The sequence below is a fragment of the Solanum pennellii genome, chromosome 10 (assembly GCF_001406875.1).
Source record: "Solanum pennellii chromosome 10, SPENNV200".
Classification (NCBI taxonomy): Eukaryota; Viridiplantae; Streptophyta; class Magnoliopsida; order Solanales; family Solanaceae; genus Solanum; species Solanum pennellii.
The window spans coordinates 16,614,311-16,629,178 of NC_028646.1; positions in this window are offsets into that span (position 1 = coordinate 16,614,311).

Here is a 14,868-nt window from a genome sequence, read left to right on the forward strand (position 1 = left end):
ATATTTGACTAAGTTATTACCTCGTACCAATCAATACTAGCCTATTAGATAGTATACACTAAATCTATGTTAATAATTCTTTTCCTATTATCTACCTCCTTGGTCCGGCAAGTAGCATTAAGGCGAGTTCTAACGTTGATCATCCGTTAAAAAGACTTCTAAGCGAAAGAATTATTAATACATGCAAGACACTATTCTAGAATTGTTATTTTAGCTAGGGTTTATCTCATTATTTGCCTATGGTTCCCACAACCCTAGTTATGGAGTTTAGTTACTCATAGCCATAAACACAATATTCAAATATATTAAATAAGAATTCATGTACTTACTTCAATGAGAAAGAATAAAATCCAAAAGTTTGCTTGATTAATCACCAAAAATCACTTGCAAGAATTCTCAAAGTAATCAATAATCTCACGAAAAGTCTAATGATTATCAAGAATCTCACAATACAATGTTCACCAATACGAAGTTTTAACAATCTAAGAGTCTAACGATCAGGTGTCTAACCTCAAAAACGAGGTTTTTCGAACTATTTATAAAAAAACAAAAACCTAATTAAACAAGAATTCTAATTGCTGGAAATCTGCCAAAACGCGGCTGGGTCGACGGACCTTGCAACGGACCGTCGCGGTCACAACGGACCGTCGTGGACTCCGTCGTCCCATACTTGGTGCATATCTTCTGCTGCTTTCTTCATTCCCCTCGACGGCAGGTATGACAGACCGTCATAAGCACAACAGTCCGTCGAGGGTCTTCGTTCCAAAATACTTCAACTCTCGGAATTTGGGTACTGGGATCACTTCTCTGAACTTCACGACGGACCTGCAGGACGGACCGTCATAGCCACGACGGACCGTCACAAGCTTCGTAATCCCACACTTGGTCAGACTTCCCCATCTTCCTTCAGCAGCTGCACTACGTTGCCACCTACGGACCGTCACAAGCACGACGGACCGTCATAAGCTCCGTAGGTGGTCTCTTCTGCATTTTTTCGCTCAAAATCTCCGCATTCAGCCTTGGACAGATTTCCTGCAAAACAAAGAGAAACTTATAAAAAAATTAGCACAAAAAGGCTTTCGGACACACTAAACTTAAGGAAAAAGTATTAATTATACCGTGAAACCACGGTATATCAACAGTCCGTCATGCACTTCGTAACCCCACACTTGGTAAGACTTCCCCAGCTTCCTTCAGCAGCTTCACTACGATGCCACCTACGGACCGTCACAAGCACGACGGACCGTCATAAGCTCCGTAGGTGGTCTCTTCTGCATTTTTTCGCTCAAAATCTCCGCATTCAGCCTTGGACAGATTTCCTGCAAAACAAAGAGAAACTTATAAAAAAATTAGCACAAAAAGGCTTTCGGACACACTAAACTTAAGGAAAAAGTATTAATTATACCGTGAAACCACGGTATATCAACAGTCCGTCATGCACTTCGTAACCCCACACTTGGTAAGACTTCCCCAGCTTCCTTCAGCAGCTTCACTACGATGCCACCTACGGACCGTCACAAGCACGACGGACCGTCATAAGCTCCGTAGGTGGTCTCTTCTGCATTTTTTCGCTCAAAATCTCCGCATTCAGCCTTGGACAGATTTCCTGCAAAACAAAGAGAAACTTATAAAAAAATTAGCACAAAAAGGCTTTCGGACACACTAAACTTAAGGAAAAAGTATTAATTATACCGTGAAACCACGGTATATCAACAGTCCGTCATGCACTTCGTAACCCCACACTTGGTAAGACTTCCCCAGCTTCCTTCAGCAGCTTCACTACGATGCCACCTACGGACCGTCACAAGCACGACGGACCGTCATAAGCTCCGTAGGTGGTCTCTTCTGCATTTTTTCGCTCAAAATCTCCGCATTCAGCCTTGGACAGATTTCCTGCAAAACAAAGAGAAACTTATAAAAAAATTAGCACAAAAAGGCTTTCGGACACACTAAACTTAAGGAAAAAGTATTAATTATACCGTGAAACCACGGTATATCAACAGTCCGTCATGCACTTCGTAACCCCACACTTGGTAAGACTTCCCCAGCTTCCTTCAGCAGCTTCACTACGATGCCACCTACGGACCGTCACAAGCACGACGGACCGTCATAAGCTCCGTAGGTGGTCTCTTCTGCATTTTTTCGCTCAAAATCTCCGCATTCAGCCTTGGACAGATTTCCTGCAAAACAAAGAGAAACTTATAAAAAAATTAGCACAAAAAGGCTTTCGGACACACTAAACTTAAGGAAAAAGTATTAATTATACCGTGAAACCACGGTATATCAACAGTCCGTCATGCACTTCGTAACCCCACACTTGGTAAGACTTCCCCAGCTTCCTTCAGCAGCTTCACTACGATGCCACCTACGGACCGTCACAAGCACGACGGACCGTCATAAGCTCCGTAGGTGGTCTCTTCTGCATTTTTTCGCTCAAAATCTCCGCATTCAGCCTTGGACAGATTTCCTGCAAAACAAAGAGAAACTTATAAAAAAATTAGCACAAAAAGGCTTTCGGACACACTAAACTTAAGGAAAAAGTATTAATTATACCGTGAAACCACGGTATATCAACAGTCCGTCATGCACTTCGTAACCCCACACTTGGTAAGACTTCCCCAGCTTCCTTCAGCAGCTTCACTACGATGCCACCTACGGACCGTCACAAGCACGACGGACCGTCATAAGCTCCGTAGGTGGTCTCTTCTGCATTTTTTCGCTCAAAATCTCCGCATTCAGCCTTGGACAGATTTCCTGCAAAACAAAGAGAAACTTATAAAAAAATTAGCACAAAAAGGCTTTCGGACACACTAAACTTAAGGAAAAAGTATTAATTATACCGTGAAACCACGGTATATCAACAGTCCGTCATGCACTTCGTAACCCCACACTTGGTAAGACTTCCCCAGCTTCCTTCAGCAGCTTCACTACGATGCCACCTACGGACCGTCACAAGCACGACGGACCGTCATAAGCTCCGTAGGTGGTCTCTTCTGCATTTTTTCGCTCAAAATCTCCGCATTCAGCCTTGGACAGATTTCCTGCAAAACAAAGAGAAACTTATAAAAAAATTAGCACAAAAAGGCTTTCGGACACACTAAACTTAAGGAAAAAGTATTAATTATACCGTGAAACCACGGTATATCAACAGTCCGTCATGCACTTCGTAACCCCACACTTGGTAAGACTTCCCCAGCTTCCTTCAGCAGCTTCACTACGATGCCACCTACGGACCGTCACAAGCACGACGGACCGTCATAAGCTCCGTAGGTGGTCTCTTCTGCATTTTTTCGCTCAAAATCTCCGCATTCAGCCTTGGACAGATTTCCTGCAAAACAAAGAGAAACTTATAAAAAAATTAGCACAAAAAGGCTTTCGGACACACTAAACTTAAGGAAAAAGTATTAATTATACCGTGAAACCACGGTATATCAACAGTCCGTCATGCACTTCGTAACCCCACACTTGGTAAGACTTCCCCAGCTTCCTTCAGCAGCTTCACTACGATGCCACCTACGGACCGTCACAAGCACGACGGACCGTCATAAGCTCCGTAGGTGGTCTCTTCTGCATTTTTTCGCTCAAAATCTCCGCATTCAGCCTTGGACAGATTTCCTGCAAAACAAAGAGAAACTTATAAAAAAATTAGCACAAAAAGGCTTTCGGACACACTAAACTTAAGGAAAAAGTATTAATTATACCGTGAAACCACGGTATATCAACAGTCCGTCATGCACTTCGTAACCCCACACTTGGTAAGACTTCCCCATCTTCCTTCAGCAGCTTCACTACGATGCCACCTACGGACCGTCACAAGCACGACGGACCGTCAAAAGTTCCGTCGGTGGTACTTTTATGCATTTCTTGCTCAAAACTTATGCGTTCATCTTTAGACGGATTTCCTGCAAATAAAGAGAAACTTACATAAAAATTAACACAAAAAGGCTTTTGGACACACTAAACTTAAGGAAAAAGCATTAAAAATACCGTGAAACCACGGTATATCAACACCGTCAACTTAAATTCGTTGTTTGTCCTCAAGTGACGAACTATGACTCAATACAAAATCTTTGTACAATAGTATCCATGTTTTACCTTTCGCAATCATTTGGCTATCAATCCCGATCAGTCTCATCATATTTATGCATGTTATCACAATTAGTCTTGAATTATGTGGAATCAGATCATGAGACAGACTCACCACACACTAACACCTATCCTCTTCAATTTCTCACCAAGGTGCTAATATTTCTGGTATTGCAACTAGTGTCATCACTTCAAAACAACATCCCTATTTTTCACACAATGATTTCAGTTTGAGTATAAGGATTACTTTTCAACACTCACTATGAGAACGAATTCACAACTCATTCATACATATTTCCATAAGCTTGGCCTTATTTTCACTGCTTTAAGTTCGCTATACAACTCTTAGGATCAGGATAGGACTTTCTTAGCTTGTAACATAGGCTCAGTGTCAGGTAGGGTATATTTAGATACACTTTAGTGACTTTTTTCCCTCCTTGACATATCGGCTAAACATACCACTTTTTATCATTTTACTTTGCCCAATATCTCATATTCTTTCACTTTGCTATTTTCCCTTCTTTCTTCATTTTTGTTAGTGACTCTCTTCTTTTCTTGCTTGTATTTATTGTATTTTTGTATTTCACTTTTCTTTCAACTGGTTCTTGAGTCACTTTACTTTTGTTCTTTCTCTCTTTTTTTTCTTTCAACCCCACTTTCCAGAGCATTCCTCATAATAGCAACTCTCAACTCATGGCTTTGCATAAGTGAAAGTACACAATACCCAAAGTTGGGTCAGGGCCATAAAAAGGTTGTTTACTGCATTAGTCACCCTCAACTTATGCTTTTGGCATAAGCTGAGGTGCACATGTCCAAGGAGGGACCAGGGCCAACACATTATTCCCAAAAAAGATCAGTTGGAGTGAAAAAGAAAGGTCTAGTTTAAGCTCAAATCATTTCGATCAAAGAAGGATTAATTTCATTTGTTTTTTTTATTTAGGCTAAAAATGGGCTATATTGAACAAGGTCCTATGATCCTCTCGTAATTGTCTATTACAGCTTACTTTTAGCAGGACTAACCAGGCAAGTTCTAGCTCAGTACAAATAGTGGACTATTCAAATCTTCCTCACACTCACTTCACATTCCATTACTCTACCAGATTATCAGATACCTAGTTCGAATTTTAGACTTAGGGTCATGCAGTGGTGTATCTCTATGTCATGCTTAGAGCCACACATTTATCAATTACTATGCCTAGTCATGCATCATTTTCATTTCATCAGGATATCATTTTAGCCATCATGCTTCAGAATTAAACTATGTACACAAGATATAGACATGCCGGTTCAACAATAAAAATTATCTTTCTCATGGGGAGAAAGAACACATGCAAGAAAACCCCAAATGAGGATAGTGAATTGGGCTACTCAAACTTCACCCTAGCACTCACTTTCCATTTACCCCACCCCGAACAAAAAGGCATGCAATTGTCCCCAATGCATAAAAATAATTTGAAATGCGAGAGTGGTAGGTAAAGCAAACCTGGGGCGCAAAGCGCCGAAGATCAGCAAGCTGGTGGGTCCGGTTCCCCGGAACCCACTACCTCTGTAATCTGGACACCCTCAGTAGTGTCCTCATCAGCAACAACACTATCAGCAGTGCCTCCCGCTATCGCCACATCTCTTGAGCTAGATGCCCCAGCAGCTGACTCTACATCCCTCATCCGACGCGCCTCCTCATTAGCAAGCGAGGCTCTCCTCGCAGCCTCCATCTCATGGCGCTCCTTCTTCCGTTCTCTAGCCTCATCCTCCTCTCGACACTTACGCCTCTTGGCATGCTCTCGAGGAGGAGGTTGTAGAATTTCAGAAATGGCAAATAAGGCCGCCTTCACTGTGTCCTCAGCAGGCTCTGCAGAAGGGGCCTCATACTCAGGCACCCTAGCCTCTACGATCATATCAATGTATGCTCGAAGACTCTCGACCGCAGCCTGAAGGGTCGACATATCCACCTGAGGGGATGGCCGGGCTAGCACCCGCAACTCAAAAACGTCCAAGCGCTGATGACCCTCAGCAATTTTCCGCTCTGTGTGCTGGACCATTCTCTGCTCCAAGCGCTCTTCTACCTCAGCAATAGACCTCTCCATCCAAGGCTGGATGTGATGCAGAATTGTAACCATCTGTGCCTCTAGTTTCTGGACCCTATCAAGCGGGACCAGAGTGGGGAAAGGGGCTGAGCGAGAGGAGCTTGGTGCAGTGCTACTACCCGGGATAGACTCGACCGGGGTAGTGTCAGTGGTTTCAGAAGCAGCCTGCGTAACCGTGCGAGCCTGTGCTACCGTATCAGCAAGATTTTCACCAAGTGGAGGCAACTCTGGACGGGGCCCTCTGCGTGGAGGCAACTCATTGGTCTCATCCCTGATGAGGCCAATATCAATAGTTCCAAGCGGAGTCTTGAGCTTATTAATGTGCTAGATGGGCACACCTGCGGACCTGCATAAAGAAAATATCATGCACGGAAAAGGGTAAGTAGTTGTGACCTTAAAAGCCCTCTCGTGCATGACCGCCTGTTGAAGCCAAGAAAAGTCCACCTCAAACCCGGCTATCATCACCGCCATCAGAACTGCATGATCCCATGTGTCTATATTATCAGCGGCTGTGGGGGAAAGAAATTGGCGGACAATCAACCATAAGAACTTAGCCGTGAAGGTCAGGTTAGACTTCTTCATGTCTCCCTTCGTCTCGATTATCCAGTCGGCACCCTCTCCATCAACAGACAAGTGCAGGGCCATCCACCTCTTGGTGGTCTCTCTCAGCGATGTCTCACGCAAGAATTGGCCATCTTTGACAATTTGCCATCGGTAGTCGAACTCGGTGGTGTGAGGGGTCCGGGTTGCATCAACATCCTTGCCGTATAGATACCGGCGAATGGCAAGCAGGGAGATATCAACCTGAATGCCACGTACTCAGACATTCTCAAGTGGGTCCTGTTTGGCTGGGGCAGCCCGCCTATCAATTGTGATCTGAGAGTAGCCACGTAGGAAGTGTAGATCTCTCGGACCAATTCTTCACTATAACGGCCCAAAGAACGTGCTGTCCACTCCAGTCGGTGTCAGGTGAAGAGATTGTGGATCTCTGGCATAGTAGGGAGACTTCCCGTAAGGACCCGCCTCTCAAATGTAAGGGTCCATGTCATGACTCCTTTATCTTTCAGAAACTTTGCGTCTGAATAAACTTATACTTCCCGTCGACACACCACCAGTTGGGCTGGTTGGCAACCGGGGTGAGAGCACGAGTCGATGAGCTGGGAGTGGATTCAAAACTGTCAACCTAATTAGACGAGGCAGGCTGTGCAGCTGTGGCGGGTGCAGGGACTTTAGCAGACCAGGAGGCTTCTTTCGACCACGAAACTCCTAAGGAGCAAGACGCTCCTTCTTCATGAGTAGATGACCCAAAAGGTGTGTCGGTCAGTATGCGCTCCTCATCAGACTGGGAGGCAGTGACTACGCCGGTCTCCACCTTTTTGGGCGTAGCTCTGGAAGCACGTGTAGCTCGGGATGGAGTGGCAGTTCCTGGGGAACGTACTCGGGGTCACGCTCATTATCAGAGCCAATGACCAGGCAGGATGACGGGGTGACAGATTTTGATCGGCCACGTGCATATACTCGATCTTGTTTTGGTGCCATAATAGATAGTACCTGTAAAGAATCAATATAAGTACGAGAAGGAAAAAACAAGACGAGTAAAAACGAACAATAATAAATATAAGAGCTAAGCTGTAATTACTTTTCTGTAGTAATAGTGAAACACGACGGACTAGGTGACGGTTCATCATGAGTACGATGGACCGTCATGGCGTCAATCATGTCTTACTTCAACTATGTTTATATGGACACCGCTGAAGGAAAGTCTTTGACAAGTATGACGGATAAGCAGGACGGACCGTCGTGACAATGACGGTCCGTCGTCGATGTCCGCCGTGGAGACCCTTAGGAGAGGGGTCTCTAACGATCACAATGGTTGTGCAGGACAGAGCATCGTGTCCATCGTAGATGTCCGTCAGAGGACACTTAGAAAAGGTAGGAGACCGTTTGGAAAAATGTCTCTGACCGTCACGACGGTTGTGCAGGATGGAGCGTCGTGGGTGTGACGGTCCGTCGTAGATGTCCGTGAGAGGACACTTAGAAAAAGTAGAAGACCCTTAGGAAAAAGGGTCTTTGACAACCAGAATGGTTGTGCAGGACGGACCATCGTGGAGACGACGGTCTGTCGCATGTATCCGTTGGTGGACACTTGGAGAAAAACGTACAGTGGGATGTTGGAACGGACCCTATGACGGTCCGTCGTGGGTACGGAGGTCTGTCATCGAGGTCTCGTTCTGTCATTCAATGACAGAACTAGGGATGCCACAATCATCCCCTATGACTCATATTTAATACTTAGTGCTAACCTATATGTTTCTAACCCAAATACCTAGTAAACTAGCAATGCTAAAACACCTATTTCTAGAGTTTTAAAAAGGCAATTTTGAGGATTCTCAACCTAGGTCAGACAAAATTTGTATTAAATAATGAACCCATCAATAAGAAATAGGCTAATAATAATTGAGAAAAAAATGGAATGTAAATGGATAGAAATCTGAGACACATACCTGAGAATTTGAGAAAAAACAAGCGAGGAAGGTACTTGGTGATCAAGAAGAGAATCACAGTAGTAGACTCCGACTAGTAGAAAGTGGATTCTAGGAATTGGGGAATTTGGTGAAATGATCGGTTGAAAGAGAGGTAGGAAGTGGGAAGTTTAAAAGGGTGGGAATGGGAGAAAGAGGGAAAGAAACTGTTCAAATGAAGGGGTGGGGGGTTTTATAGGTTGAAAATTTTTAGAAGTTCCCAGCCGGGTCGGGTCGGGTATGGTCATTAATGACGCGACGAGTCCCCGACGACGGTCCGTCGCAACTGCGACGGTCCGCCATTGGTTCCGTCGCGTGTGCCCTAGTTTTGAAAAATAACTGAAAGACGTACCTGGCACGACGGATTCATGTGACGGTCCGTCGCGTTTGTGACGGTCCGTCGCGTTTGTGACGGGCCGTCGATGGGTCTGTCAGTGACTGCTGGAGAGTGATTTTCTGCAGAATTTCCTGGTGATGTGCCTGCAAATTAAAAACCCATTAGTAGAAAATGCTACCATTACTAGAAAGAAAAACTATAAGTATTGGGTTGCCTCTCAAGAAGCGTCTGATTTAACGTCGCGGCACGACTGAGGACACTTGATTACTCAGCCTTCATCAAGATGGTATGCCTTGATCACTTCATTTTCCGATTTAGTATGCCCAAAATAGAGTTTTATTCGTTCTCCATTCACCTTAAACCGCACTCCCCCTTGGTTTCTAACTAAACTGCTCCATGAGGGAATAGTTGGGTAACCAAGTAAGGACAAGTCCATATGGACTTGAGCTTGCCCGGAAACCAACGCAACCTAGAATTGTGTAAAAGCACCAAATCCCCAACCATAAACTCTCGTTTTTCACTTTAGGTCATGATCCTTCTTCATCTTTTCTTTGTAGGATATAGAAGATACCGATTGGAGCTCACCACTCTACCTCATGGACCTACAAATGTTGAAGGTCGCTTCTTCGTTGTTCTATCGAAATTTCATCTGCCCCTTTTCCATATCAACTAAGGCTCTACCCGTAGCAAGGAATGACCTCCCAAGAATAATAGGCACTTCAAAATCGACTTCACAATCATGAATAACAAAATATGACGGAAATATGAACGACCCCACTTTTACTAGCACATCGTGGAGTATCACTAAAGGCCTTTTCACTATTTTATCGGCCATTAGTAGCCGCATCGCAGTGGGCTTTGGGTCACCCAAACCCAACTTCTTGTAAATCGAGAGGGTCATGAGATTTATGCTTTCCCCTATATCACATAATTCTTTCGCAAAATGTAATAACCCAACTGTACAAGGAATAGTGAACGCACCCGGATCTTCTTTTTTCTGTACGAGAGATCTTGTAGCAATCGCACTACAATTCTGCATTCTATCATCATCCTCGAAAGTGACCGATCTTTTCTTTGTAACCAAATCTTTCATAAACTTGGCATAACCGGACATTTTTTCTAGAGCTTCTACCAAAAGGACATTGATAGAAAGCTGCTTCAACATTGTTATAAAATGCTGATATTTACCACACTCTCGGTCTTTTTCACTAATCTTTGAGGAAAGGGGGGTGGTGGTCTAGACATGAGAATTACCTTTATAGGCACTTCAACATCTTTGCTAGTGTTATCTTCTTCTTCACCACTACCCTCTATCACCTTATCATTATCTTTTATTACCTTTTTCTCTTTAGACGGCATAGGTGGGTCAATGGTCTGCTTACCACCCCGAGTAGTGATTGCCATACAGTGTCCGTCAATATTTGGATTTTGGACAGTATTGCTAGGAAGAGTGCTCAGTTGCCGTGTGTTCACAGTCGCAGATAATTTGTCCATTTGCAACTCAATCTGCTTAATTGATATTGCATGTGTATCGACTTTCTGCCCAATACCCGCTAAATCACTCCTTAAATCTTTAATGTGCTCATCATTAGAATCGAACCTCCTCATCATTTTGTGCAACATATCCTAAACTCGTGCCATACTATCTCTACCATACCTAGGAGTAACTTCACAATTTTGAGGAGGGACATAGGGCTCATTCCTATCATTTCTGTTACCATAGTTACCCTATTGAAGTTGTTGTCGCGGTTGTAGTATCCATCTCGGACATAATGACCCTCACGGTTATAGTTACAATAGATCCACCCTTGTTTTCCTTGACCTTGGCGCCAATTCTCCTGATTTGAGCCTTGGGCACTCGGTTAGAAACCCCCCGTCTGCTAATTTACCGCATTGGAATCCTCCGCAAAATAGCATTCATCATTTGGTCGTGGTGGTTTAGACAAGTAGTTAACTGCATTTCTCTTTTCTGCACCCAGTGATATTTTTTAATACCAAACCAAGATCAGTTCTCATTTGATCCATCTCTTCATGAATCTAATCTGTAGCTGGGTTGTGAGTGGATTGTACTGCGAAGGTATTTCTCCCAGTATCTGACTTCCTAGTACTCCAAGCTTTATTGTTTCGAGAGATTTTCTCTAACTTTTCGGCAATCTCAGCATGAAGACACTCCCCATAGGAACAACCCACTATAGTATCCAACATCGTTTTATTAATATCATCCTGTCCCCGATAGAAGTATTCCTTCAGTGACTCATCATCTATACGGTGATTTGGGACGCTTCTAAAAAACGAGGTGAATCTATCCCAAGAACTACTAACTGACTCTCCTAGTAGTGCCACAAAGTTGTTCCCTCTGTCTTTGTGGTTTAGTTTCTTGGAGACCAGGTAATAACATGCTAAGAAAATGTCCCTTAGTTGGTTCCAAGTGAAAATTGAGTTATAAGGGATCTCAGTGAACCAAATAGCAGCCTCTCCCCGTCAGCGAGAGAGGAAACACTCTTAGCACTATTACATCAAAGTCGAAGTCAGGCCTCCCTACACAGCTTTTACACACTGTCCTTACCTTAGCTATATGGGCATGTGGATCCTCAGAAGGTAGCCCTGAAAACAAACCTCTGGCAGTGAGCATTTGGATCAGGCTACTAGTTACCACAAAGGTGTGGCCTAGTGGTAGAGGGGGAAAGACAAGTGGCCCATCGGAGTCAGCTATATTGTCATAGCCTCTGTAGTATTCTTGAGGATGTGGAGCGGGATTTTGTCCCCTCTGGTTGTTTTCACCCAGAGCATCGGGTAATAACTTACCATGAACATCAACCGGAGCTGGGATGTTCTGGTTTGGATCATCATCATTAATACCCAAGTTTCGATTAATGTTGCGTAGTGTACGCTCTAATTCGTGATCGTAGGAAAACAAGGGTTCTCTTCGTCTCCGTGTATTTGGCATCCAAGGAAGATAGTTTTGCAAGAATCAAAAACTATAAACAACGTAAAATCAAGAAAATATTGACTAAAATTTAGTAATAAGTTTAAGTTAATCTAAAAGCTACTTTCTCTGGCAGCGGCGCCAAAATTTGATACGCTCAAACTTACTTCTCAAATAAGAAGTAAAGCGGTCGTATAAAGTAAAGAGCCCAGCTAATGAGGTTGGGATCGTTCCCACGAGGAAATAGTTCAGACTTTACTTCAATCTATTATTACTATTATTTAGTCAATTATTTACTTAGAAAACAAAGACAATAAAAAGGGGGGTTTTATTTCTAAATGAATGAAAATAATTAGCTAAATTAAAGTATACAACTAACAGATTCAAATGTTGGAGTTTGATCAATAAATAAAAGTAACTAGGGTTTACGTGTTCCCCACAGGTTTCTAACTTGATAATTCTAGCTATAACAATTCTTTCCTAGTATCTTGCATGCAAAGTGATAAGTTATGTATTTCTAAATCCTTGGTACGGCATCTAGAAAATTTCACTCCGCACCTTGGTCCGGCTACGTGTGTTGCTATAGTAACCCTTACCTTTACCTCACATTAAACATTGTATTCGATATTTGACTAAGTTATTACCTCGTACCAATCAATACTATCCTATTAGATAGTATACACTAAATCTATGTTGAGTATTCTTTTCCTATTATCCACCTCATTGGTCCGGCAAGTAGCATTAAGGCGAGTTCTAATGTTAGCCATCCGTTAAAAAGATTTCTAAGCGAAAGAATTATCAATACATGCAAGACACTATTCTAGAATTGTTATTTTAGCTAGTTGTTATATTATTATTAACCCATGGTTCCCACAACCCTAGTTATGGAGTTTAGTTACCCATAGTCATAATCACAATATTCATATATATAAAATAGGAATTCATGCACTTACTTCAATGAGAAAGAATAAAAAATTACTCAATTAATCAACAAAATCACCAACAATAAACTCCAGAGATAAGTGTAACAATCCAAACTGTAATAATAGAAATAATCTTTTAACAAAGAATCTAACATAAAAGTGTCTAATAACCAAGAGTCTAACCCCAAAAATGAGGTTTTTCAAACTATTTATAAAAAACAAAAACCTAATCAAAGAAGAATTTTATTTGCTGAAAATCTGTCAAAACGCGGCTTGGTCGACGGACCTCGCAACGGGTCGTCGTGGTCACGACGGGCCGTCATGGACTCCATCGTTTCATAATTTGCAAATTCTTCGGCTGCTCTCTTCATTTCCCTCGACGGCAGGTATGACAGATCATCACAAGAACAACGGTCCGTCGAAGGTCTCCATTCCATAACACTTAAACTCTTGGAATTTGGGTACTGGGACTACTTCTCTGATCAACACGATGAACCACCATGACGGACCGTCATTGCTACAATGGTCCGTCATGCACTTTGTTACCCCACACTTTCTCAGACTTCCCCATCTTCCTTCAGTAGCTTCACTACGATGCCACCTACGGATTGTCACAAGCACGACGGATTGTCACAAGCTCCGTAGGTGGAACTTTTCTGCATTTCTTGCTCAACAACTTCCGCGTTCATCTTTAGACAGATTTCCTGCAAATAAAGAGAAACTTACATAAAAATAAATACAAAAAGGCTTTTGGACACACACTATACTAAAGGAAAAAGCATTAAAAATATCGTGAAACCACGGTATATCAAAGATACACACGTAGTACTCATACAAATAATGTTGTAATATACCTAAAAACAAGACACACAAATGACATATGAAATGAACAAATTCTAGTAAGATTCTTGATCATATAAGGGGACCACATGATCTCAGATCCTTATATTGATGCTTAGAATGAGGAGGGTTACTTAGTATCTCTCTACAATATTCTATTCCCTAGTATCTGGTGTTATAATCTATTCCTTCCCTAATACTTATGGTTACACATTCTTAGCTTAGCTTCCGGGCCTTAACAATTAAGAATAACTATAGAATTCGCCAATTTTTTTTATATGAACAGACACATAAAATCATAGGCAATCTGGGCAGTACTTTTCTTTCTCTTTTATTTCATGACACATTTCAGAGGCGAGTCTTTTAAGAAAGCATAGTTGTTAACATAAAATCTAAAGTTTTTTGCCGCTCCTACGAATAGGGTATTATGCTAAGTTATTTATCTATGGTTGATTAAATTTACATATATGCCCAACCCTTTCTGGTCAAAATCTTCACTGCATAATGATACAATGAAATATTTTCCTAAATTTTTCAAAACACAAATCAACAAGCATAGAGGGGCATAGTATACTGATGAATAGGTCACATTGCGCATGACTCACAGGTAGACTAGACCAAAAGGGAGCGCACAAGGTATACTGGAATTAAGCTATAGAAATACATGGTGTATGCGTGCATAGGAGCTATAGGTTAGCGTGTGAGCGAATGAACTATAGGGAATGTATGAATGGTCTAGATGATCACATGCTGATTGAGTACATAAGCTAAGACATGTAGTAGATATGACATGTAGACATATCAGAAAGAACTACGGAACACAAATCAAATTGCAAGTGTGTTATATTACATGGATAGGTGGACTAACATGTCAATGAGCACAGATATGAAATATGAGCAAGTGAGCACATAACAAATGCCCAGAAAAGCTATAAGGCCTTAAATGTGTAAGCAAGTAGGTTACGAGGTATGCAAAATATATAAAAATGGTCATATGATTAATTAGCACGCATTACCCATACAATATGGCCAAGTGACATGTGGGGAATAACCAGTGCAATAACTAACATGTAAGGAAAAGTTCCTATGAAAACATCAATAAATAAGGGTGATCTGAAGGGCATAACACTGGCATGTTAGCATTTAATGA